Source organism: Hyperoodon ampullatus (genome assembly GCF_949752795.1).
Source record: "Hyperoodon ampullatus genome assembly, chromosome: 16".
Classification (NCBI taxonomy): Eukaryota; Metazoa; Chordata; class Mammalia; order Artiodactyla; family Ziphiidae; genus Hyperoodon; species Hyperoodon ampullatus.
In genome coordinates this window covers 10,458,390-10,481,605 of record NC_136929.1, presented here as the reverse complement: position 1 = coordinate 10,481,605, position 23,216 = coordinate 10,458,390, and positions in this window count along the sequence as shown.

Sequence of the window (23,216 nt, the reverse complement as noted above, 5' to 3'; positions counted from 1 at the left end):
ACTTGCAGGTAGTTTCTTCAGAAAGAAAGATTGAACAGAAGGAAAGCTTTGGGAAATGAAAGTTTGGTAGAAGAAAATATAAGGATATAGTAAAAAATTTTTTTGATTGTAGGAAGAGATAAGAATTTGGTAGTCAGCCATTCCTCAACAACATCTGCTTGGATATTTAGCAATCCCACCTGTTGTTCTGAAGGGTAGAAGAATATGCCACCCCAAAATATAACTCTCTGGCATAAAGATTATTTCGAGCTGATTATTTTTGAAAAGCAGCAGACATAGGAGGAGTTCTGAAGATAGAATAGAAGTTACCTTTGTAAAGGAAAATTTCATTTGTGAGAGTATAGCCCTCTGTACCAGGAAGAGAAGAATGGCTCTAAATCTAAGATACTCTTAATAAGTGGAGAAAAGTTTAGATTTAAATGTGCTTTTCCTGGTCACCTCCCCTTACTAGCCTCTCCTCTTCCCTTCTTTTCTTTGTCTTTAGCTGAAGATGGTGTTTAAGGTGGTGGCTTGAACCATCTTGGGGAGTTATTGAGTTTTTCTGGGTCTCTGTCATGTGTACCTGAGGTATACATGTTAATAAGCTTCAATCTATTTTTCTTTTGTTAATCTTTTACTATAGGGGGTCTCAGCCAAGAACTCAGAAGGGTAGAAGGAAGATGATTTTTCTTCCCCTATAGTTCACGTAAACCACAGCAATACTGCTTTAGATTCTAGAGACAGGAGGAAGGCCTCACTGTTTTTGTTGTTGTTGTTGAATAGAATTATTAGCTACTGATATAGATTGATAACAAACGTTCTGGAATCTTCTAGAAAAAATTAAAGGCAAAGATGGAACACTATACCATGGAAGGTAGCAGGGGACTGTTAGGAGAGGCACATGTGGTATGAATTTAATGCCCTCTAAAAAATGAGCTTGCTCTCAAAGCTTTCTCGTTGTTCAGTTGACTTGGAGGAACTTTCTGGCCAACAGTGACTGGTTATGTGTTCCAGGGAGCAAAGTTACAGAACTCTGTTAACAGACGCTTGAAGCTTGGATAGTCATGTCCATGTTTACAATAACTGCCACCATGTCCTAAGTTATTACATCCGGACTTTAGGCAATATTTCCCTTTTTCCTTCACAGCAATGCAGCAAAGTCCATGTTATCACTCCCATTTTACAGAACGGGAAACTAAGCCTTGGCTGCAAGAAAACTTGTTACAGAGCTGGTTTACAGCAGAATGAAAATCAGACAGAAATCTGTCCAAAGCTCATACTTCACGCAAGTTAACTGTCTTCTCTGTCACTTTCCTGGCAGGCATTGTATTTTAGGAGGAACGATTGCCTTCTTGGCTGTTTTCATAAGGGAACTCTATTTACTTTTGGAGATCTCCAACGGCAACGAAGTTTTCACGCATTCTGAAACATAGAAAACCTTCACACTCAGGGCTACTTTCCCCAGCATCTTTTAAATACATAAAACATCTTGAAACGATCTCAATAGCCAGCAGTTAGTGCTGGTACATTTCCAAATTGGACTGTTACATAGTTATATAAATTGCATTTATGAAGATTTTAGAGATTTAGAAAATAATTTTTTATAATGTAAATAAGCTATGATAGAAAATAGTTTATTTAGACCATGTGAAAAGTGCATAGAAAAAAGAATTGAAGGAACTACACTAAGATATTAAGAAAGATTATCTCAGGACTCAGGGTAATTTTTTATTCCTTCTTTGTGCTTTTCTATGCTTTCCAAATTTTCTACAATCAATGTAAATTCTATTTATAATTTTAAAAGCTGGATGGGAAATGTTATTTATCTAATAAATACTGAGTACATACTATGTGCTAGTCGCTGTTCTTGGCATTGGCCGTGAGAAAGACCAAGCCCTTGCCCTCATTTAGCTTATTTTCTATAATTTTTTTTTTTTTTTTTTTTTTTTTTTTTTGCGGTACGCGGGCCTCCGCAGCATATGGGATCTTCCCGGACCAGGGCACGAACCCCTGTCCCCTGCATCAGCAGGCGGACTCTCAACCACTGCACCACAAGGGAAGCCCTATAATTCTTATTTAATGAAATCTGTTATCATTATTTATTCATCCATGTCAAGCTAACAGGCACTCTTGGATTCACTGGAAGCCAAAACTTTTTTTTTTTTTTTTCAGATGAACTGAGTCATTCTTGTTGTTTAAAAGTGAATTTTTTCATTGAATAGGCTCAGTCTCCTGAGATGTTTTTACTTCAGGAGTTTTAATTCTGACAAAGAGTATATTAGTTGTCCCTTCTAGTATTGAGACACTTATACATCATTCAAGCGTATTTTCTCTGACTTTTGTAGGGGAGGAAAAAAATCTCTTCCTCTACCCATCTTAGGTTCTCCAGCTGGGGCCCTTTAAATGAGACTTTCAGATTAACAAAAGAAAAATGAACAGAGGTTTCTTAATATGTGCACTGCCCGTGTAACACATGGAGTGACCAGAGATGAGTAAATCAAAGGTTTGTTTAGAACTTGAGTTTATATAGTATCTTAGTATAGGAACAATAAGTTTTAGAGAAGCACCAAGACAAAGGAAAAGGACCTTGTGGCCCCAGGGAAGTCAGAAGCACGGAAAACTAATGGTAGATCAAGGCTAGTTGGTAAAGTTTGTTATGCAGATTCCTCTGGTGCCATCTCCAGGCTGATGAGGGTCTAGATTAGATTAGCTTTTGTCCTTCCTGAGAGAGGGGAGGAAGGACCCCTTAGTAAACTTACGTCCTGCTTTTAGCAAATAGGGGAAGGGCAGGAAACTTTTTGCGTGATTGTGATTGCAGCTTCTTCATTGCCTTCAGCTCAAAATAATTCTTATGTCAAAGAGGCATATTGTGGGGTGACATACTCTGGTTTCCTTCACTTTATTCAGGCCAACAGTAGAGATACTGATGAAATGGTACCAAGCCTAGAATCAGAGCTCACCTGTAAGTCCCACCTTTGAGTCTCCGGTAGCCCAAGAAAAACAGATGCGACTGTTCAAACAGCTGGTTCATCTTCTGTATGTGTCTACTAGGAAGTCACGAAAGATTTTTCTGAAAGCCTTATTCACAGTGAGATATACTTACGGAATGTTGCTGCTAAGCCATTTTAGTAACTCTCTCCAAGAGGGAAATGAGGTCATTTGGGCACATCGTGTTCTGGGAGCCCACACCATGTCTAAGGGTCTGCTGCCTGTGTGCAAAGTATTTTCTAAATACCTACAGACCGTCTGTTAAGTAACTTGTTATAGGATTTCCCAGTGAATAATATTAAATTCATCTGTCTGTGGTTTGGGAATTTGCTTTTTTGTACATCAGAACAATATTTTCCCATAACAAAGTCCTTGAAGGGATGAATGGAGAACCACAAATACCTTGATAGGTGGTCCTTGAGATGGAAAATAGTCTCTCACCCTGATTAGTCAGAAGGCCATGCGTGTCTTGGTCTCCTCTCTGTGGTCCTGAAGGCCTTCAGAGAGAGGTGTGCTCTGTTAATTCAACACTCCTCATCTAAAGCAAAGCTCGCTGGCATAGGGAGATTTCAGAAGAACCATAAATGTGAATTTTACTTTGCATTTAAAAAGCCACGCTTTATGCAACTGACATGTCGGAGGAGAAAAGACTGACAGGGGAACTTCTTAAGAACACGAGAGGGGCCGGTAATTTGCATATTAATTTATGTACCCAAAATGAATGCAGACAGCCATAAAATGCACTTGTAATAATTATACTACCATTGAACTGTGAGCTTTTAATTAAATGGAATGTTTTTATCTTGTGTTTTTCACGTTAGCCACGTTGCTATGGGTGTCAAGCTGTTCTTGAAAAATCAAAGCATTGGAGATGCCTGATGCTGGGCTTTCATGGCTCTGCGGCCCGCGGTGGCCTGCATTCCAGGACTGTGGCAGCTGGGTCTGGTGCTCTGGGCCTGCCCTGGGCACCTCTGCTTTATGCATGCTTTAAAGAAGGGCACTGGAGACCCAGCTCAGTCACACTGGCACAGGACAGGCATGACAAACCCTTTGGAAATGAGAAAGAAAGGATGCTTGCAACCCGTGAGCCTTTTAAATAAATCTGAAAACGAAACCCTGGGTGTTCTTCTGGAGACACTTTTGCATTATTTGTTTGCCGGCCGCTATTTTGATCTCCATTTACATTGTGGGCATCTCAGTGTTCAAGGCAGAAGCTGTGTTATACAAATGATCATTTTCACACTTTTCAATGCAGCAACAAGAATGCTCTTTTCTCCTTTTTTTTTCTTCAAAAAGGCTGTTAAGTGGAGCCACTTGTGACTGATGTAAACGACTGCCATTGTGTTTTGATGTTCTGGGCTGGACACTGCTGAGCCTCGTGTTTTTATCTGAGTTGCACTGTCCCCATCCATTATCTTAATGGAGACAGGAGTGACTGGGCACATCCCAGCCAACAACTACTAGCCGTATTTTCCAGGAGGGGCTGGAGGCACTCGGGTTGGGGCTGGAGAATATTGATATAAAGTGAGAGGCGTACAGGCACTGTTCAGGTATCCAAGGGAATTCACAGGGAGAGTGACATCACACACAATCGAGGCATCACTGTTCGTGATGACTTCTGCTACAACTTACATGCCCAGGGACTTTTTACAACAGCTCTGCACTGTATTGGTTTCTGGGTTTCAAGTAACAAAACAACTTACATAAAAAAAGAGGAATTTATCATAAGAGCACAGTGTTAAATTAATTAAACAAGGAGGCCATTAGGCTGAGATGGCTCTAATGCTGTGTGTACTGGCCTAGTAAGCAAACCAGAATCAGCGAAGCCTGTAAATGCCTCAAGGTTACAAAATCGAAAGCTAAGGGCAACCAATCACAAACAGCCAACGAGGCTTTAAGCTCCAGCCATTCAATCATTTCCTTGCTTTGCTTTGCCCCAGTTCCTGATGGTGGAGCCCTCCTAACCAGGTTGGCGCTGCCTGGAATGATTTTTGCTCATATAATCTCTTAAACTTTTTAATGTGCCTCAGTTTATCTTTTAGCAACAGGCAGGTATGGGTCATAGAACTTAAGGTCAGGGATGGGCTGGGATTCAGAAACGATCATTACAGGAACCAGGAATGCCGCTAAAATTCCAGGGGATATTCTTGCCCACCGCTTGGTCTCTTTCTCTGTGGTTTGTTCTTCATTCTCTTCTCTGGGCCGACTGGCTCTCCGTGCTGCTCTCTGGAGCAGGCAAAGCCGGAGGCCACTGACATCTCCCAAGTACAGATCTAGCCTCAAAGCCCGTCTGTGTCTGTCTCTGTCGCTCCTTGGACCCCTCAATTCCAAATTCTCAGAGAGGGGACCATGGCCTGGCCTGTATCCACTGCCTACCCCTAGTCTAACCAGCTGTGGCCCGGGGTGCGGGGCTGTGAGCGCACAAGAGTGTGGGTGCATATCTGCACGTGGGAGCAGGCCAGGCTGACAGATACGACTGTGGGCTGGTGGGAACAGTTGATGACACCCACGCCAGGTGCCCTTGTCTCTTTGCCTCTTTTTAGGTGTGACACCCTCATCGACTCTGTTAGGAAGTTCCCTAATAAAGTAGAGGGCTGTGAGAAGCAGGACCATAATGGTGAGGTCTTGGTGACATATCTTTTTAAAGCCAAGGGAGCTCGAAATACATGACATGCTCTTCACTTAGGAGGGCGTTAGTGTAACCAGTCTGGTACCCAGAGCTGACAAGCTACAAGGGAGCAGAAAAAAGTCGAGATCTCTCAGGCTGAGTCCAAGATGCTCTGAGAGGCAGACCAACCCCACACACCACTTCCCTCTACAGAACAGAAAGATTTGGTCAGAGAGCCCTCAGGAATTAGACCCGTCATAGACTGAGGGGTCCACATAAAGACAGTCCTTATTATGGCAATAATGAAAAATTTGAAGGCAGGGCCACCAGTTTTATCTGTGACTCCCTGCAATCTCCTCAATTTCAGCTTCTTCTTTGTCCTATTATTTCAAACTCTCTTCTCCCTCTTTTTCACCCAATTTGTTGCAATGAAGTTGCATGCTCTTTGGCTTTTGCACCGTATTTTCCTGTAATTCTCGAAAGCTGCAAACATTTTCTTTTATAAGCTGTGAGATTAAAAGCTGAGGAAGGGAAAAGCTGAAACTGTGAAGTTTTAATTATTGCTATTATGACATGAATTATCAAGGAATAATCAAAACAAATTCTGTTGAATCCAAGAAGCAAGATAATATAAGAAGCCACAATGGTGCCAGGATTCATCAGGGAACAGAGCTATCCTGGCACCTTCATTGTTATAAATGCTGAGTGACATTGTCACAGAAGACATACAGGCGTTGCCAAAGAAGCACACACCAAAAGGGGGCTGGCTGATCCTGTGATTTGGTTTCTGTGTAAATTTCATGCCTGGCTTTCTCTGTCAGTCCTATAGCACTTTCTGTCTCTTTAGTGCCACAGTGTGTTATGTATTAAAACCACGTGTACTCATGTCTTATTTTCCCTAGTAGATTGTAAGGTCCTTGAAGGCAAGGCACGTGCCAAATTACACAATTAGCGACTGTATAATTAGGTGTTGGCTTCCTTTTTTTCCCTTCTATTTCCTCTATTCAGATGCTGTTGGCATCTTTGAGGGAATCTGTTATACAACCCCATCTTCATCTAAGTTTTGGATTCGCTGGAAAATAAGATACAAAGCATTATGAAGGGAAAACTGAGGTATCACCGTTGTCACCAACAGAGGCTGGGATGTAGGACTGGAAGGTGTAGGTTAATGTCTGTGCCCAGATGGGTGTGCACCTTCCTTTCCCTCAGTTGAGCCCTTGGGCAGCCCTCTTGGGAGAAAGAGTCTTTAGAGCGTCTGCACTCAACTAGAGGGCTGTTTCTGCTGATTCAGGTGGAGAAGAAGAGGGCAGATGCCACTGTCCTCCGCCTGCATGGAAGCTTTGAATTAGCTCCACACAATGGAGGCTTGAGCCAAACCCACCGGCTAAGTCCTTCCGCCTATTTGGGAAGGGGTTAGTAGCGGATCAGGAGGCCAGGAGTGTTTGCGGTATGGTTTCCTCATGGAAACCAGAGGTGGGAAGGCACATTTCCCATCGCCCCCCGAGAATGGGAGCCCCACAAGTGCAGTAGCCAAGCCTTTGATTCCCCAAATCCAGCGCAGATCAAGGTGCCTGGCACTGAGGGCTCACCACACACTGCTGTCAGAGTAAGTGGAGAGACTTTCCAATTCCAGTCCCTGAAAAAGAGCAGGTACCCCACAAATACTGTTGAAAGAATAAGTGCTTAGGTGCTTTAAGCAACTAGTTGACCCTGAACAGGATTATAAATGATAATGCTAATAATAATTTCATATGATCATCATCTGTATCCTGTGACAACTCTTAAGAATGGCAACCCACAGAACCTTGCACTCAGGACCAGGAACACAGATTTTGGTCTCCAGCATTATACGTGACAAGATCTTTGTGGCTGTGACCGGCCAGTCTGTGGGTTCTGAGGTCTGTGTGTGTGACTCCTGACGATGGCCTGCCAGCATCAGAGGGACCCAGTGCTGCTGAAATGGGGCAGTTTGTGAATCAGCCCCATTCAAGGATTGGGTGGGCCTACTTGACTTTTTCTCAGTCCCTAAGTCCTAATTAACTGCAGGTAGACTTGTTGTCCAAAGGCTGATGCCACTGCTGCTGACCTTTGGGGGTAATTAACCTTGGCTCCAAGTACCCAAAGTGGATTTTGTAGTTACCTTGAATAGAAGGGGGAGTTGACATAATTAACTCACTAATTTGGTGAACTGAAGGTATTGTTAAAGATCTGTTCAGTTTTTAGTGCAGCTTGTTGCAAATAGGAAGACTCTCCTTTCGTGTGTTTCCAATTAGGTTTCCTTATTTCTAAAAGCTGTTAAAAAAATATATATATATTTTTATAAAGATACATGCACTCCAATGTTCATAGCAGCATTATTTACAAGCTAAGATATGGAAGCAACCTAAGTGTCCATCAACAGAGGAATGGATAGAGAAGATGTGGTGTGTGTATATATATATATATATATATATATATATATATGTATATATATATATATTACTCAGCCATAAAAAAGAATGAAATTTTGCTATTGCAACAACGTGGATGGACTTGGAGGGCATTATGCTAAGTTAAATAAGTAACAGAAAAGAAGCAGACTCACAGATACAGAGAACAAACTAGTGGTTACCAGTGGGGAGAGGGAGGGAGCAGGGGCAGGATAGGGGAAGGGGGTTAAGAGGTACAAACTATTATGTATAAAATAAGCTACAGAGATACGTACAGCACAGGGAATATAGCTAAAATTTTATAATAGCTGTAAATGGAGTATAACCATTAAAAATGGTGAATCATGTTTACACCTGTAATTTATTTATTTATTTTTATTTATTTATTTATTTATTTTTTGCGGTATGTGGGCCTCTCACTGTTGTGGCCTCTCCCATTGCGGGGCACAGGCTCCGGACGCGCAGGCTCGATGGCCATGGCTCACGGGCCCAGCCGCTCCGCAGCATGTGGGATCTTCCCAGACTGGGGCACGAACCCGTGTCCCCTGCATCGGCAGGCGGACTCTCAACCACTGCACCACCAGGGAAGCCCCATACACCTGTAATTTATATAATATTGTACATCAACCATGCCTCATTTTTTAAAAATTTATTTATTTATTTATTTATTTTATTTTTGGCTGTGTTGGGTCTTCGTTTCTGTGCGAGGACTTTCTCTAGCTGTGGCAAGCGGGGGCCAGTCTTCATCGTGGTGCGAGGGCCTCTCACTGTCGTGGCCTCTCTTGTTGGGGAGCACAAGCTCCAGGGGCACAGGCTCAGTAGTTGTGGCTCACGGGCTTAGTTGCTCTGCGGCATGTGGGATCCTCCCAGACCAGGGCCCGAACCTGTGTCCCCTGCATTGACAGGCAGATTCTCAACCACTGCGCCACCAGGGAAGCCCAGCTATACCTCATTTAAAAAATATAAATAATAATTTAATAATAATCTATCAATATAAATAATATTTATTATATATTATATAATGTATAAGTGCTATATATTATATATTTTAATATATTAATTATATATCATATAATCAACTATATAAATATAAATAATGATATAAATAATAATAAATTTATTTATATATTATATATGTATATAAACAATATTTCTAGAAATGTAAACTTTGGTAAGTCGTACCATCTTCCTTTCTCTGTCCTTGGACTGAAATTTCTGATGGTTAAATGAGATAATACATTTAATAGCTATGATTCTTTAGTGATGGTTAAATGAGATAATACATTTAATAGCTATGAGTCTCCATTTGAAGCAGTTCTAATTCGTTTTTTGTTTTTAATTCAAACATAGAGTTTGATCCAGGTACTGTGTTAGGTGGGTGGCGCCAGCTGCTCTCCTGGCCACAAAATGGCCGACTAGACAAGGCGGCCCAGTCACCCTGAAATGGAAGCACTTCCTTTGCCCAAGAGAATCACTCTAAATGTCAGGGAGATGTTAAATTAACTCCTTATGGTGTCATTGTGGAAGAACAAAGAGAAAACAGTGAAATGCGGCTTGGGTTCAGTTCAGGCTTGCTGCTGTCTCAGGTCATGTTGAGCAATCTTCCTTATTTGCCTGTGATGCCGGCTGTGCGTGTGAGTCCGGAAATCCTGGCTGAGGGTCCTGTGGTGAGTGTCCTGCTGAGGGGGCCATTTCTCTTTCTAGTACATCACACCAGATATGTTTGAAATAAGCTGTTGTGGGCTGAATTGTGCCCCCCAGAAAGGTATGTTGAAGTCCGAAGCTCTAGAACCTCAGAATGTGACCTTCTTTGGAAGTAGGGTCATTGCAAACGTAATCAGTTAAATGAGGCTGTGATGGAGCAGGGTGAGTGCTCAATCCAGTGGGACTGGCGTTCTTATAAAAAGATGGCGCGAAGACGCACAGGGAGAAGGCCACGTGATGCTAGAGGTAGAGCTTAGAGCAGTGCAGCTGTGAGCCAGGGACCACCAGGGATTTGTGGCCCCCATGGGAACCCAGAAGAGGTAGGAAAGGATTCTACCCAGAGCTTCAGAGGGACCTTGATCTCAGACTTCTGGGCTGCAGAACTGTGAGACAATGAATCTCTCTTGTTGCACGCCACCCAGTTTGTGGTACTTCATTCTGGCAGCCATATGAGATGAACACAGAAACATTCATGCCTGTAATGTGGTCTCATCAGTTCTCTTCTTTGAGACTCTGAAGGTCTAAACTCCCCAGAGCCTCTTAACAATCCCAGTTGACAAGTCAGGAAACTCAACAGTCAGAGGTATTGTGTTCTTTTCAAGCGTATTTGAACCTGGGTTTGTCTAAACCAGCGCCTGTGTGCTGTCCACTCTCCGTGCTTGGGTGGCTTGACCACAAGTGGCTCCAGGCTCCTTTCGACATGCTTTCATGGAGAAGACAGTGCACACAACCACAACGGCTTCTCCTTTAATTGCGTCTTTAGTGGATACCTGAAGCCCACGCGCCTGTGACGTTTTTCTCCCGAGTACCCCGTTAGTGAGTCGCACCCTCAAGCCTGCATTTGTAGTCCTGGTGATGAATGATGTCAAGCTACTCACACTAGCCAGGCTAGGGGTGCTCTGTACCACCGTCTGCAGTGGGGACACCAGATGTTGCAGGCAAAAGCTTCAGGCTCTGGAACTGCTAAGATTCTGCCTTTTGTTCTATAACTGAACCTTCCTTGAAAGGAGCAACTCCATTCTCCAGAAGGATTTAAGGCACAAGCTGGGTAGTTATCCAGCACTTCTGATTCCCACTCCACAGAGGTGAAGGTGAAGGGGAAGGGTTGGGTTTGGTTAAGACAGGGAGCCCTTCCCTTGGAGCCTTTGGATGTTATATGGATCTGCTGCTGTTCTCAGCAAGGGCCACAGGAGAGAGAAGGCACAATTCCTTATTCAGGCCTTGCAAACCTAGTCAGAGTTGGAATGGAGGAAAGGCTGGCTGTTTCTTGTGTTTGTGTTTTTCCCTATATGAGTTTGCCATGGCTGCTGTAACGAGGTACCACAGACTGGGTGCTTAAACAAGGGAAATTTATATCCTCACAGTTCTGGAGGCTGGAAGTCTGAGATCAGGGTGTCGGCAGGGCTGGTTTCCACTGAGGTCTCTCTCCCTGGCTTGGAGATGACCATCTTCTCCGTGTGTCCTCACGTGGTCTTCCCTCTGTGTATGTCTGTGTCCAAATTTCCTCTTCTTATAAGGACGCCTGTCATATTGGATTAGGGCCCACCCCCATGCCCTCAATTTAATTTAATCATCTCTTTAAAAACCCTATTTCCAAATAGATTCTGAGGTACTGGGAGTTAGGACTTCAACTTGTGGATTTGAGGGGGACACAATTCAGCCCCTAACACTTCCCATGACCAGGAAGGACTCTTAGAGGGCAAGGACTGATACCTCCAGAGCCTAACATAGAGCCTGGCCCCAAGTCAGCGCTCAGCCCTTTTGTTGAATGAATGTGCTTTGATTCCTAAGGGGAAAACAAAAAACAAAAACAAATTTGGTGTTTGCTTCTCTGCTTGCTGTACACAGCCCCCGGTCCCAAACTGAAATCCAGATTACATGTTGAAAACGTATATACGGGAAGAGGACGGTAAACAGGGAAAAGAGACAGACATGCCAGATGGGAAAGGTATGCCCGTGCGCAACAATAATAGTAATAGCATGTGGCTTGTTGTTGTTGTTCTCGGTGTAATGCTCTTGACTCTGTGATACTTGCAAAATGGTAGTATGCCCATGGATGTGTTATGAGGCTTGTTTCATAATCAAGACCATGAGGTGGTAGAAAACAGAGAAGACATGTTGCCCACCTGGGGGTTGCTGTGTGCAGATAGCCTCCGGCGTGCTGAGTCACTCAGGGCTTCAGCACGTCTCTCTTGCTTTCTTCTTCTCACCCTCTGGCTGGTTGTTCCAATCCAGCCAGCTCTACAGAGTTTCTGGGCCAACCTGTGGCTATCTCATTTTCAGAATAGCAAACTGCTTACACATTTGAATTAATTTCCCCCCAAATAGATAAGAAGTAGGTGCAGACATGTTTAACATAATTTGTGAAAATACATTGATGCCTACATGAAAGGAGTGAATCTTTTATTCATTTGAATTTGTTCTTTTCTTTATTCATGCATGCATTCGACTTATCAAGAGCTTACTACATGCCAAATACAGAGTTAGGCACCATACGTCGAGAAGATTTTTCCTTCTTGGAATGTTGTACCCACTCACCCTTTACTTGGTTTCTGTTCTGTCCAGAAGCAGGTCTTTGTAAACTCTAAGTCAATACTTCTTACACTTTTCTCTAAATGAGCTTCCCCTGGGGAGCTTATTAAAAATGCAGAGATTCCTGAGATTCTGATTCAATGGTGTGGTGTGGAATCATCTGGAATTTTAACGAATCCTCCAGAGGTTCCCATAAAGGTGGTCCACGGATGAAGCCCTCTGAGCAACACTGCAGCAGGGCTGGAAGTGTAGGTTGAGGTGCCGTCCAGACTTTAGCCAACCAATGTTGGCACGTTGCTCTCAACACTGAAGGTGCAGTTCACGGAAAAAGTGCGTTGGGTGGGACGTGTGGGGAGTACCAGTGTGGCTGGCACGTGTGTCTGTGGGCTGGAGAGAGGAAGGGGCTGGGGAAAAGGAAAGCCTCCCTCAGCTGGGAGTTACCTGCCCTGCCTGTTTCCTCTGGGAAGCCTCAGCTCCCAAGGCCTAGACCACACATCACTTTGGCAGCTTTACTTTACTCCAGGCACCTCACCAGAGTTCAGAATTCAGGTGTTTTCCTTAATGAGGAAATTTGGTTTTCAGCTTGTGAAAATACAGTCAAGTTGCATGGCCCTTTGACCTGGGGCTTAGAGCAGCTTCTTATCGGTTTATACGAACTCAATGGTGATATGATCCAAGCTGTACCTGGAATTCCCACGGAGAGTTTTTCTTTGCTGCTCTGAGAAGTGATCATTTTCACACCCATTATTTCCAGCTTAATTTAAAATGTTTGTTGTGGAGGGAAATGCCCTTTGCTTATTATGCTGAGAGGTCTTTTGTTGAGATCTGAGGCTTCTGTGTTTACAGAACAAATATTCTAGCTCAGATGGACAGTTATTTTTATCTTCTTCCTATATTGAAAACTAAATGGGAAATAAACCCATGATAACTAATAGAGAACTGCACCACCTATGGCAACTCATTTCAGCATTAAAATTTGTTTTCTTTTACCTTCGACATAAAGATCCTTTGTCTCCCTTGGTAGTATCCAAAATTGCACATCTGATCTTTTATGTGCCAATCACTCCTGAAAATATCCCTGCAATTTCAATGCTATCTGGAGCAGTTACTGTCCACAGTCTATGTAAAGGTCTGATGGAGGAAGAGGAATAAATATTATGGCAATTATTACTATGAGTTTTCATTTTAAGCAAAAAGCCCAAGATTTCTATGGAGACAAAAGTATATCAAATAGTATTTTTATGGTCACATCTAAACTGGGAATAATAGCATATCAATAAACTTCAATTACACTCAAGAAAATACCAAAAGTGAACCTATAGTGATACTCAATAAAGTCTACAGGCTCATTAGAGATATACAGAGCAGTGACATCCATCTGGTATTTTTCGGTGACTTCTAGTCAGTTACTACATTTCATCACATGTAATCCTCTTTTATCTCCAGTTCCTGCTGGTGTGGCAATTCTCACTCTGCTACATCTGTGGCTTTACTGTGAATTTTTATCGCCTATGAGTCAGTGCATCCCTTTCTGCCCCTGGATGTTGTTGAACTGTATCTGTTAAAAGATTTAATAGCAAGGTGGTATAAAATATGTTTTTAGAGACACATAGGAAATATGTAAAACGATTAAAAAAGTGGGCATGGCTTGAAATAAAAGATTGCATTTCAGGCAAACTATGGATTTCATCAGTGCATCGGACATGGAGTTTGCAATGTTGTTTTTAGAGGACAAAAAGTAAACAAAAGAAAACAAAAACAAAGCAGCAAAAACAACTGCCCAATGGTGATCTCTTGGAAAGGAGACTTTGTACACATGTTTTATATGTGTGTGTGAAATGTTTTATGTGTGTAAGAACGTATACTTGTGTACAAATATGAAATGTATATGTCCATTTGTATAAATGTTATAAAACATATAGCTCATATTTTGGAAAGTTGATTGCATTTTTAATCGACTTTATTTTTTAGAGCAGTTTTAGGTTTACAGAGAAATTGAGAGGAAGATACAGAGAGTTCCCAAATACCTCCTGTCCTCACACATGCATAGCCTCCCCCGCTATCAAACCTCCCACCACAGTGGTATGTTTGTTACTGTTGGGGGGAAGAAATTTTCGTCTACCCTTCTAGGTTTTTCTGGCTGGACTAAGCATTAAATTAACATGAGACAGATTACCAGGAGAAAATAGAACAAAAGTTTAATAACATGTATACATGGGAGAGACCCAGAAGAACTGAGTAACTCACCAAAATGGCCAAAACCCTCACCTTAAATACCATCTTCAGCTAAACACAAAAGAGGCTGTTGGGGGTAGTGGTTTGGGACTTCAAGAGGAGGAAGGCAGTTCACGTGGAGATGGAAAAGCAAATGTTTGCCTGGGCCCTGCAGAGACAGTGGGAGGAATTCTAACAAAGAGACTTTGCTAGGTTCCTCCCGGTCTACCTTACCTAGTTCACATTACAGTTGTCTATGGTGACAGTTCCCTTCCTGGGATAGGTCCTCTATCTACATTCTTTTAGGCAGTTAGAGGGAAGGTCAAAGTTTCTTCCTGAGTCTTTTGGGCCTTGATTGTTTTCAGTGCAGAATAATCCACATGCCAGAGAGACATTTTGGGGCGGCACATTTTTAGAGTCAAAGAAGTTACTTGCCACTTTGTTATCACTCAAGTCTGTAATTTATATTAAAGTTCACTCTTTATATTGTATCTTCCATGTGTTTTGACAAATGTCTAATGACCTGTATCCACCGTCAGAATACCTTACAGAGTATTGCAGTGTCCTAAAAATCCTCTGTGCCCTGTCTGTCCATCACTCACTTTCCACTTGCCCAGTCTGATTGGCCTCCTCTTATGATAGTTGCTCTATCATAATGCATATCCACCCCTCTTTCTTCTCTCTCCTCCTCTTTTTCTCCATCACCCTCTTCCTCCCTTCTTCCTCCTTTCTTTCCAAAGCTATTTATTGTGCATCAGCTGTGTGCTACGTTCTCTGCTAGGTATTGCGATAATGCAGTGGGGAGCAAAACAGACACAGTATCTGTCCTCATGGAAGACAGATTTTTAACCAGTGTTCCCCAGATAAAAATACAGTGGCATAATTTCTGGGAATAATGAGAAAAGGATTGTATGAGAAGTAACAAAGAAGGGACCCAGTTCAGGGTGTAGGAATAGCTTAAGCTGAGATCTACAGGAAGAATTAAGAGTTTACCAGGGGTGTAGTGTTCTAAGCAGAAGAAATATGTCGCCTTCTAGATAGGAAAACTTCTCAAGATTTCTTTTTGTTTGTTTGCTTTTAAGGAGACTTTTAACTTCAGAATAGTTTTAGGTTTATAGATAGCACAGAGATAGGCTTTCAAAGATGGTGGAGAGAGAGACTTTCAGAGACAATACAGAGAACTCCTATGTACCCCTCACCTGGTTTCAGTAAGATATTGTTATTATCTTACATTATCATGATACAGTTGTCACAAATAAGGAATCAAACTTGGTAGATATTATTAATGAAACTCCAGCCTCTATTCACATTTCACCAGGCTTCCCTTAACGTCCATGGTCTGTTCTGGGTTCCAGTCTAGGACACCATATTGCGTTTAGTCATCGTGTCTCCTGAGCCTCCTCTGGTCTGTGACAGTTTCTGACTTTCTTGTTTTTCAGGTCCTTGGCAGTTTGAGGAGTACTAGTCAGGTATTTTGTAGACTCGTGTTGGCTTTGTCTGATGTTATTTTCTCATAGTTAAACTGCTTTTTTGTTTTTTTGTTTGGTGGTTTGTTTTGGGGAGGAGGACAACAGAGGTATAGCGTCATTCTCATCAGATCAAGGGGACGTGTCACATGCTATCAACATGACTTATCACAGATGATATCACCCTTCATCACCTGTCTCAGGTAGTATTTGCCAGTATTCTCCACTGTACTTCTTTTCCCCACTTGCTTTTCTCTACTTGTTGGAAGCAAGTCACTAAGTGCAGCCCACACTCAACCTCCTTGATGGGGGAGTATCTACATAAATTATTCGGGATTCTTCTGTATGGGAGATATCTCTCTTCTTCTCCATTTATTTATTTAGTCAGTCATTTATATCAGTATGGATTCATGCATATTTATTTTATACATTGAGTTATAATCCAGTACTAAATTATTTTGTTGCTCAAATTCTTCTAACTGTGGCCATAGGGAGCTCTTTCAGGTTGGCTCCTGTGTCCCTTTTACATAATCCCATCTTTTTTTGAGTACTTCCTGACTTCCTGGCACTACAAGATGCTCCAGGCTTATCCTCTGTAATCCCCGTCCCAGCCCTGGAATCAGCCAGTTCTTCAAGGAGCCCTGGTTCCTTTTATTGGACCAGTGGTATTAGAAGCTAATAGGTGGCCCTAGGAGTGCTCATTGCTACTGGGGTGTCACTGCTTCCAGCCCTTCCCAGCTGAGAGAGCAAGAAGATATATGCATGTAGACTAACTCATGTGTATACGTATATCTATAAATATTTCTATATGTATCCTTCTGTATCTAAATTAAGCTAAACATGAAGTCATACTGATGTTCTTGAACTCAAATCCATTACTACCTGGATCACTCTAGTCTTCTTTTGCTTGTCTGTAATCTCCCACTCCAGTAGTGAAAAATCTGGCTCCCACCATCTGCCATCCATTTACTTAATTGTTCAATTCCAAAATCTGTCTATCTATCTATCTATCTATTTATCTATCTATCTATCTATGATGGCTTCAGAATTGTTAACCTCTTCCCCCATGGGAAAACTTTATCAATTCGAGTACTGTGCTTATGTAAACTTCCTTTTACCTAATTTAGTCCTGCAACCTCTACTCATTTCCAAAGTTACTTAGGTCGGCACCTTTTTCCTACCACCTCCGTACTGAAGTTATTTCATACATTTGTAGTAAAGTTAGGTTCTTTTGCCTCTATTCCATCCTGGGATAGCCTGACCTCCTAAGTCTTTTTTTTTTTCTACTTTCTTGCACTAAGATTCACTCTTTGTACTGTGAAGTTCATGGGTCTGGCAAATGCATGTCATCATGTGTCTACCACTACTGTACCATACAGATTAGTTATACGACCCTAAAAAGTGCTCTGTGCTTCCAGCTAGGCAAACACTGCCCCCCTGCCTCCTCTTCAAAACCCTGCAGTCGCCGATCTGATTTCTGTCCTTAGAGTTTTTCCTCTTCTACGATGTCAAGTTTATCTATATAACCTTTCAGACTAGTTTTTCTTTTTATTTTGCAAAATACATTTAAGATTCATGTCGTGTATGTAATAACTTGTTCCTTTTTATCACTTAATAGTCCATTTTATGCACGTATCACAGTTTACCCATTTACGTACTGAAGGGCATCTTGGTTATTTCTAGTTTTGTGCATTTTTTAATGAATAAAGCTGCTACAAACCGTTGCATGTATCTTAGTTCAGGCCACTCTAACAAAGCATCATAGGTGGGGTCTGTAGACAATGGAAATTTATTTCTCACGGTCTGGGGGCTGGAAGTCTGAGATCAGGGGGCCGGCACAGTCGAGTTCTGGTGAGGGCCGTCCTCCAGGTTTGCTGACTTCTCAGTATCCTCACGTGATGGAGAACAGAGAAGGGGAGCAAGCTCTCTTGTGACTCTTATAAGGGAACTAATCTTCTTCATGAGATTACCCACGTGACCTCATCCAATCCTGATCACCTCCCAAAGCCCCCAGCTCCTAGTACTAACCACATTGGTGGGGTAGGGTTTCAACATATGAATTGTGAAGGGACACAGAAGAAACTGCCAAACTGTCTTCCAAAGGGACTGTACCATTTTGAATTTCCACTAGGAATGAGTGAGAGTGTCTCTTGCTCTGCATCCTCATCAGCATTTGGTGGTATTAGGTTTTTGGGGATGTTAGCCATTGTACTAGATATATAAAATAGTATCCACAAAAGTTCTAATCATTTTTGTAGCCTCAGTGGCTAGCATCGGTATGCCAATATTGGAATGAATCAATGAATAATTAAATAGAACAAGAAAATGTGATTTTAAAATTTATGTTAGAGGTTCCTCTGTTATTGAAGGGGGTGCATTTGGGTAGGCATTACATTTGGAAAGAGACTGTAAGCTCAAATGCCTATAAAGTGAAATAGACTGAGTGTAAGGGCAATAGGGAGTGGTGAGGACTGTGGCAACATGGAAACACCAAGAGAATCAGTGAACCTAGTATTGCCAGATTTTCCAAAGTTTTAAGTTGCACCATAAAATCATTAGAAACCCTCCAATTTGTAAATTTTAGTAATTAGCTAAAAATTTTAAAACACTTTGTGGCATAGATAATACATGTTTGTAGGACAGATTTGAACAGCGAACCACCAGTTTTTAAACTATGTGCTTTGTCTCTGGGGATGTGGCATCATGGCAGTATGTCCTTAAATGGCCTAAGATTTTAGTCATTATTTGATTATTATTTATCATTTGAGGTTATTTTGATTATTTGAGATAATCAAAACGAGTTTAGAATGTAGGGGATACAACAGAAGAGGAGAAGAAAATCAATGTGAAGATTTCAGTATCAGAAGGGAAGCTGGAAAATGTGACTTGATGCCCAGTTTAGAAGCTTACGTTAGGGAACAGTATTCAGTGGTTAATTATTTGAACTTCTGTTAGTGTGAGAACTCCGAGTTAGGAAGTCACTTGGATTGATCAGTTTCATCTTGGAATGTGGAGCTTTCATTTAAGCTACTGCCTTCCAGAGCTTTGAGAATCTTTCTCTCTCCATAGTGGGGTTTTGTCAGGGAAAAGAATCAGACAGCCCACCAAAGTGGGACTGGCCATTTCACTGACCTATTTTGTCTATTGTTTTCCTACACTTTTCTCCCCCCAATGACATAAAAATGTGAACACATTTTATAATTTATGGGGACAGAAAAAGTTATATGTCACAGGCAAGTAAATATTTATGAACTTTCTGCTTCTTAATATGAGGGTGTGAAAATAACTTAGCTCCTGATGGCACATAAGTCGTTACTGTAAGTCTGGAGAAGACGAGAAACCCATAGTCCTGAATAAGGTCTCTGTTTCTGTACAGAAATGTTCCTGTGGAATTCTCTCTCCTTTTTGACATGCTGATATCCTTCTGTTTCATTACTGTTCTAAGAAACCCCAAAGCTGTGTTTCAACAGAATCTATGCATTCTCTAATCAGAGACAACATGATGCATGGTAAAATGGTTTCTACGTCCTGCCTGGAATGGACAACAAGCAAGAAAAACACCCCCTCTCTAATTTTAATTAGAATTAGAAGGTTCCCCAGGCCTTGCTCAGTTAGTGAGAGTGCCCTGAAGGGGCCATGTTCGGACCTGGTTAATTTTGCTTAGTTCAGTAGCCACAGCTTGTACCTCTGGTTCTGCACTGTCATCTGGAGAACATGTCCCCTTAATCATTAAGGAAACGGAATGTCTGAGCACGGATGCATCTCCACTTCTGCAAAACGACTTAAAGTGCAGGAAGCCCTATTGATGTTTGTGGTCAGTACTATTTTCTCGACAGCCAAAGAAGAGAACATTATATGGAAAAATCCCATTAGCTGTGTGACCTTTCAGAGCCTCAGCTTTGCTATCAGGAGGTTGGCAGTTAGGATTTAAAGATATCATGTCTGTGAAAACTCTCAAAATGCAAAGAGGGATACAAATCCAAAACAGGGTGGTTACTTATGATTCTTCTCTATGGAAAATAATCTCTAGTCACGGCAATAGCTTTAAATGGAAAATCTGCATTCTGTTTATTTCAAGAAATAATATTTTGATCTCATTCCAGCTCAATGCCATAAACAAGTGGAGATGTTCAAAATCTCACTTTGAACAGAAATCCATGCTTATCTACTGATTCTCCACCCCAGAGTAGTTTATACCCAAGGCCTCACAGCAACTGCGGTGCAGCCCTTGGTTCTGGTGTGGCCCGAGGGGTTGCGCGTGAGTGGGCATATCTGGGCTCTCCCAACCTGCCACACCGCAACATGAAAGCTGTGCCTTCCTACAGTTTATTGACTGAATATCACTCACGTCGTATTTTTTTTTTAAAGAGAGAGTTTTGCTATTTAAAGAGTTATGCTTAGAAACCACCATTCTAAACTATACATGGAAATGCAACAACCAACATCCAGACTGTGGGAAACTTTATGGAATAAATGATCTGGTGTTTTCGACAAATATATTCCAAGGGGATATGTCCGTATAGTCTACCTTCTCTCCATTATTTCTTTTCTCTCTCTTCTTGCAAGCATGGGTTATTTCCTCTCAATCAGATCTTTGCTGTCAACATACAGACATGTTACTATTTTCCTCATCTTAAAAAAATTTTTTCCTGGCCTGACAGTGGCCACCAATGGCCTCCCTTCTTTGCAGCCAAACCCTTGGAAAGTCTGTCTATAATTGCCTCCAATCTCTCTCCTCTCATTCTCTCTAGAAAACAATCCAAACAGGTTTTGGTCTCCACTGAAACTGATCTTATGAATGTCTCCACGGATCTTGGTGACATTCCTAAATCCAGTGGTCCATCTCTGGTCTCATCATACTTCACCTTTTCATAGATAGGTCACTGTTTTTACCTGGCTCCCAGGACATGCACTCACCGGATTTCCCCCCTATTATTCTGACTGTTTTCTTAATGCTTTTAAGTTTTCCCCTGGCTTCTCTTGCTGACCTCTGAATGTACACTGTCCCAAAGCTCAGTTCTTAGAACCTTCTCGTTTCTCTCCACACTGCTTGCCTCATGAATGCCTCCACGTTTGTGTCAGCAGATGCCATCCCTGCCGCTGAGCACTCTTGAATGCTTATCTCTAGCCCTGCTGTGTCCCATAGCCTGCAGTCCGTTCTCTGTAACTGCACACTTTCCATCTCACTTGGATGTTCAGGAGATTTCTCAGACTTAACATGTTCTGAACTTACCTCCCAATATTTCCCAACCTGCCCTTCAATAACCAGTTCTTCTTCCCGTTAGTGGCAATGCCAGGCCTTCAGTCTTCAGATGAAACATTCTAGTGTTATTCTGGTTAGAGAAAACATTATTCAGGCACTTGCTAAAGTTGATAAGACAGACTTTATTGGGGGAGGGACTTTTGTAACGGGATTTGCAGTAGAGGAGAGAGAGATTGTGCTCAACTCTGAATACAAAAAGGAAAAGTGGGAATTTATAGCCAAATGTCAGAGTGGAGGTGGAGGCGGGGCGGGGCGGGGGCGGGCAGTCAGTGGATGGAAAGTTCTAAGAGGAACCATCAAGGCTAGGGGGATTCATGCTAGATCAACTCAACAGTATTCTTGCTGAAGGTAGCTGAGGGTGGTAAGTCTTAGTTCAGGCTGCTATCACAAAGCACCATAGATTGGGTGGCTGATACACAACAGAAATGTATTTCCCACAGTTCTGGAGGCTGGAGGTCCAAGATGAGGGTGCTGGCATTGTTGAGCTCTGGTGAGAGCTCTCTTTTGGACTGCAGACTGCCAGCTTCTCCTTGTATCCTCACATGGTGGAGAGAGCTGAGAGAGAGGAAGCAAGCTCTCTCCCGACTCTTTTAAGGGCACCCATCCCAGTCATGAGGGTTGTACCCTCATGTCTTCATTATGTACCACCACATTAGGGATTAGATTGCAACATATGCATTTGGGGGGAGGGAGAGTCATTCAGTCCATACAGATATCAAAGGTGGGAGATTTTCACTAAACCAACCTAGCAGAATTCTTGCTAAAACTGGGCTAAATGGGCCAAGGACAGAGACCGAGCCTGGGGTCTGAAGGCTCCGGGGAAGCTGACTAGTTAGGTCACAGAAAGTCGTTGTCGTCCTCTCCTTTGCTCCTACTGCAATCTGGTTTCCCAGCAAGCTTTATTTTGGGCCCTTACCTCTAAAATACAGCCAGAATTCGACTACTGTTCACCACCTTGGCCACTCCTCTGGTCCAGGCCACCACCGTAGCTCACCTGATGTTTTCAATAGCTTCCTGCCTCTCGCTTTGCTTCCCTTCTTTCGATGTTCCGCACTGCAGCCAGAGTGACCGTGCTTAAGCCCGAGCCAGAGGGTTCCTCTCCTCTGATCAGGACCGTCCGATGGCTCCAAACTCACGTAATGCAAAGCCGAGGTCCTCACTGTGACGCACGCGGCCACTCGTGACCTGGCCCCCATCACCCTGCTGGCCTCACCTCCCGCTGCCCTCTGTCCCTTTCACTGGTCTCCTTGCTGGACTGTAAATACCCACAGGCCATGTGTAGTTTCGTTCTACTCCCACTCAGATGTAAATTCATGAGACTATTGCCCATGTCATGCTTTGCAGAATCCCTGCTCCCAGGACAGTGCCTCGTACAGAGTAAGCAGGCATGGAATACATCTTGAATACAAAAAAATTAAGGTTTGGAAAGCATTGGAAAATATGCTTAAAGGTGCGTGTCAGAAAGTTTAAGGTAACTATGTAAAGAGTAAGTAATAGATTTAATGTCCAAGTAATTTAGGAGAAAAATAGAATATGGAAAGTTTTACCAGTAAGACACAGGGGAAAGAAAAAAGTTAAAACGGTGCACATGAAACAGAAAACCAAAACAGGATAGCAGAAAGTAAAAGCGTGTCAGGAATAACAATCTATGTGAACGACACAGACTCTCAGAATTGAATTTAAAAATCCCATTATGAGCTGTTTACAAGAGGCAAATATAAAACCAAATGGTGCAGGAAGTTTGAAAGTGAAGGGAAGGAAAAGTATATGCCAGGCAAATGTTAATAAAAAGAAAACAGGAGTAAGAATGTTCAAATGACAAAATATAACTCAAGGGTAAAAGCATTGAGAAGGAAAAAGAAAAGATGAATTATACTAATAAAACACCTACCAAGAAAATAGAAGAATCATAAAGCAATTTATAATTTTCATCATAGTTTTGAAATATAAATAAAGCAAAGGAATAAACTGAAAATCTGCATTCATAGTGAGAGATTGTAACACCCCTTTCTCAGAACCTGGCAGATCAGTTA